At 42.0% G+C, this 5077-nt stretch overlaps 1 protein-coding gene across 1 annotated transcript in view; it reads left to right on the forward strand.

The window, feature by feature from the left end:
* RAB8B (RAB8B, member RAS oncogene family) overlaps nucleotides 1-5077 on the forward strand; it is a 38761-nt gene that overhangs the window by 362 nt on the left and 33322 nt on the right. The gene's annotated exons all lie outside the window — the stretch shown is intronic.

Below are 5077 nucleotides of genomic sequence, written 5' to 3' on the forward strand. Positions count from 1 at the left end.
CTAGTTCCGCGCCGAGGAAGGGGCAGCGCCTGGGCGAGCGGTCCCGGCCTCGCTGCTGGCTGCAAGTCGCCCGGGGGAAGCCTCCCGGCTCCTTCTCAGCAGCTTCGCAGGCCCAGGGGGACTTGTCGCCTCGTGGGCCGTGGCCTTTGCCCTCCCCTCGGGGCTTCCCCAGAGCGGGCTGTGGGGCGAGAGAGCCCGCCTCAGCCGGCAAGGAAACAAGTGGCCTCTGAGCGAATCGGCGCCCCCAGTCCGGCTGCTCTCTGGCATTGCAGCCCTGGCTCTTTCCAGCCCCGTTATCTTCAGCTATTCGCCACAGTCAACAGTTGGAGGCTTCTCAGGCTCCGATTCTTTGAGCCATCTTGTTTCCTTCAGAAGGGAGATGGTGGCCTGCTGGGCTGCCTCGCGCTGCCGTTTGTTGTCTCGACCCAAGAACAAAACCGGAGTGTGCCGCGTCTGGCTCTTCCGGCCAGGCCTGAGGAAGAACAACTTGTGTTTGAAAGCTGGTCTGACTATCCCAGCTACATGGTCGGTCCCATAAAACATACCACCTTAAGAAATCCATGCAGCTGGTCTGGGTGATGCTTTTTTCTTTTTTTTGCTTGTCCCAGAGCTGCTCTCATGACTGCTGCTTGTCTGTTCTTTTGTAAATGTAAACTATCAGGAAATGAAAGGACTGAAACAGTTTGAGCTCGACACAATTCATTTCACAACCTAGTAAGAGGATCTGAACGACTTGAGCAGTTAAGAGTCGCATTTGATAGGTTTTTTAATCTCAGTCCTGCTCACTGAAAATAATGCCTATAAAATCTGAACGTGTATACACGCATAATTCATATTTCTCGATTCTGGGGTAGCCATCTTGTGGGTTTTTTTCGTTTTGTTTCTTAAAGATTGTCTTGAGTATAACTTTCTTGTTCCAACTCTCTTGTTTAAAGACGTTTCTTTCTTTGTAGGGGAGTCTTTATTGCATACGGGTACTTTGCAGTTGTGAAAAGTAGTGTCTATAAAACTAGATATCTAAATAGATGGTCGGTTATCTAACATAGCTGACTGTTGTGGCCTGTGTCTTCATATTGCACATTGACCTATAGTTTTAAATGGAGCAAAGCAAAGTTTAACAAAGCACTTACTTCATTAGAGACCTTCACTGAGATGCTGGAAGACATAAGTACCGATCCTGCAAATGCTTCTCAGTAAGACTAAGTATGAATCTGCATGCCTATAGGCTTATTTTCCAGACAGAAACAATATATGGATAAATATTTTTTCAATTGAAGCCTGTAGTGTTCATGCAAGTTGTTACCACTGGCAGGGCAATAGCCACCCTGGCATCTAAGAGTGAAATGTGCAGTCTGAGTTGTGTTCTTATCCATTCTAGGACCGATATAAAGAAGAGAGAATAGAAAATGCAGGTTTGTGCATCTGTGCTTCGTAGTTAAAGAGGATGTGAAGTGTCTGGTAGTAGTGAGTCATCTTTTGTTACCTTGAAGACTTGATAGGTTGCCTGTGATATTATGACAACTGAGAGAGGAAGTACATTCTGACTGAAATGGGAAGTGACTCTTTAGACTTGTTTTCTTTTAGTTACTTCAGCTCCCATGGTAACATTTTGGGGAAAAAGCTGTCCCTGTTAAAGACTAAGCACTTATCCTTAAATTAAGGGAAGAGAACAAGTAATCTATATCAGATTTCTAAAAGTTCTCCAGGGAAGATCAGAACTAAATCTCCTGGCATTTCTGAAGTTACAAAATATGGCGCACAATCTTCTAAAATTTGTTTTTAAGGGGCCAGAAGTGGCAACTTTTTGTTAATAAAAGGCTTGATTTTAAGTTTGTCTGAAGTAGTATTTCACTGTGTATTTGGTTGTATAAGATACTTTTTGTTATAAAGATGCTAATAAGTTTTAAATAACTCCCATCCTTCCGCAGAACTTTTTGCAAGTGTGGTATCGATTATGTATTGTATATGGTATAGCTAGAAAGAACCAGCCAAATCAAGCACATCTTGTTGTGGGTTCTTTTTTCTTCACCACCTCTTGTTTTGATACTTCATGACCTTCTGCTTAGTCCCTTAATATTTAATTATTGTTTTGGCCACACATGATAGTGCTTTTCCCTTCTTGACTGGTTCCTGTTCTTTTTGTTTAGGGTTTTAAAAGAACATCAGCACTAAGGCCAGCTAACTAGGGGGGAGGGGTGTAAGTTAAGACCTGCTGCTGCTACCCTGGCCAACTTTTGTGGTTTTACTAGTAGCATTTTCCTCTTCTTGCAGTTTTGTTTCCTCCTTTTTTTTTTTTTTTTTTTTTTTTTTTTTCATGAAAGATCTATAAAAAGGGAAACTGGTCATAGAAAAACAGTAAAATCCTCAATTTGTAAAGTGCTGACAAGTGCCTAAATAGAATCTCTCATTTTTTTCAGTATTTCCCAGATGTTAGTTCTAGCAGTTTTAGAACAGCCTATGACCAGTTTTGTATCCTTAAGAATCACTATCAGTTTGGTACTGAAATGGATGGTGCACTTTCATTAGCTTTTATGTTTGTATAGCAGTGGCTGGTAAACTTGACCTGCTTTACAGAGATGAACAACACAACTAATGTGTATTGGCCAAAGAATTCCCAAGTGCTCTTTTTGTTTGACATAATGCCACTAAAATGAAGTGAGCTTTGAAGTGGAATGTGGCACAGTGTCACAATGCTATATTCAAATGGGAGCAATTTAGTTCCAGTGTCGTTTTTGTAAGTGAAGTGTCCCTGGTTTCTAGGGCCAATATCCTAGTTTGAACGCACTGGGTTTGCTTGGATCGAAAAGTATCAGAATGTTGGCCTAGCATGTCCTTTGAAAGATGGTTGGCCCAACACTGTGATTGACAGTGCATCCACAATAACATGGGGAGGGCCCTGACTTTCCTTAATCTCTGTCACAGTCCTAATAGAAGTGACGTTGCTTTAACTTTGGACATCATGGAGCATACTCTTGATGTGATGTTTTCTCTTTACTGTTTGAATTAACCCAAAGTTTAATTTTATTTAGGCTGTTTTAGGGCATGGTGTGGTGAAGCTTGTGGGGCTTTTCCATATCGTGGCATTTGATCATGTTGGCTTTTTCTTTTTCTTTGCTCCAGTTTCTAGGCATGCTCGGCTCTCCTCGTTACCATGATGACAGTGTAGGCTAGCCTTAGGCTACTTCAAGATCTCTTGTCTTAATCTTTCCCAATTGCATCATCCATTGTTGCCTACTAACTTCAGTCTCCACTCAATGGAAACATTTTTTTTTTTCTCTTGTACTTTGGGAGTGGTAGCTTAAAGTCCCTTGTCCTGCTTTTCTCACTCCAGGGTTGCAAACATTGCAGCCCTAGATCCACAGATCATGCTTTCCCCCCCCCCCCCACATCACCACCTCAAAATAAGGAGGATCTTTAGGCAGGAAACCTTTCAGCCTACCCAAGGCTAAATTAGAGGTGCTGCTGCAGCAGCAGCTGAGGGGCAAGGAAGAAGGTGGAAATGTGGTCATGTCTACTTCATGAATACTAGTTGTGAAAGTGAACGGCCACTGAATTTACAAGCTTGTGTTTCATCAGTTTTTATGGTTCTTCCAGGGTTTAGTTACTGTGCACAGACATCCATGTTTTATGGATACACTTGTCACATTGATGCAAAACATGCTTATGTTGAACCCAGGTGTATTGTTTAGAAGCTTGCAGCTGTGACTGTTAACTTCATGCCACCTTGTTGGTTTGTTCTCTTGGTGGACAAAATCACTTCTCTTCACTCTTCCTTGAATTGCTTTATAAATGCCAGCACTTAAAAGATGTGCTTATATCCCAAAGTGCCCCTCCCCCAGTGGAAGGGGGACCACTAACCCATGGACTGCGTTAAGATGGTACTCTTCCAGAGTAAAAACACTCGATTTTTGCATGGCTTTAAATGAGAAATAAAACCTAGTTCTGTTTAGTTAACTGACTCAGTTTGCCCAGCCCTGCATATGAAAAACAAAGCTTATTTGAAGAATGCAGTGCACTGTGCTAGTTCTACTTATTCTGGAGTAGCAGCTAGTCATTTACTTAGTTAATTTCTGGTGCCCAGAACTGAGAAATATTGGTTTACTGGTCTGCTTCTAGTTAGTTTGTTGTTCAATCAGTGTTAGTTAGTAAAATTGGATCAGTTTTATAATACCAGGTGATAAGGCGTAATCTTTATATCTTTCTGGTCCCTCTCTGTGTAAGTTTTTCCATGAGAGTAAGATCATATTTTTTTGGCTGATTGTAATTCATACTTGAGCATGAAGAATTCCTGACTGCAAAATTGTGTCACATTTAAATCTTTATCCAAGATGATATTGACGTTTGGCAGGAAGTCATCCAAACTATGTTGTGCCATATCTAATAGCTGAAACGAGTTGCTTAAGTTACTTCAGTAACTCTTCCCCTTCCCCCCTGGGCTTCATTTTGCCAAATAGGAAAACCCCCAAAAAGTCAAGCACATCTAATTTGACCTTTACGTGCTTTGGTTTTAAAATACTCTGACAAGCACAATTATTGACTTCCCTTCTCCAGCGAAACTGCTAGCTTGGAAACAGATTCTGTGACATGCTATGAGTACACTCTTGTTAAACTGTTCACACCTGAATATTTTGGTACAAACTTCTGAAAGGGTGATAAGTGTCATTGAACTGTTATAAGTGATAAATATACCCCAAACCAGGGAGATCCTCCACTTAAAATGATTATGGTAATGATGATGGTTATGATGATAATGGAGGGTAGGAGCCTTGAGGAAGAGGAAAACTTCAGATCAGTTATTCCAGATGGAAGGACTCTTTAGGAGGAATGGAGTAGCAGACAGTGATAGACGAGCAGAGGCAAAGACGATGTAGGGGTGATCTGTCTACTAGGTCCTGCCATCTCCAAGGCAACTAGAAATGAATGAGAGCCAGCATGATGCCTGGGTGGGTAATTACGTAGACAACATGCAGGAATCAAGCTGGGACTTCACTGCCAAGAGGACTGAGGCATTCTGAAGGTCTGGGGAGAGACAAATATGCAGCTGGAGGTGGGTTTGGGATGCTGCTGAGTCAGCAGG

This window comes from Alligator sinensis, unplaced genomic scaffold (genome assembly GCF_000455745.1).
Source record: "Alligator sinensis unplaced genomic scaffold, ASM45574v1 scaffold291_1, whole genome shotgun sequence".
Lineage (NCBI taxonomy): Eukaryota > Metazoa > Chordata > Crocodylia > Alligatoridae > Alligator > Alligator sinensis.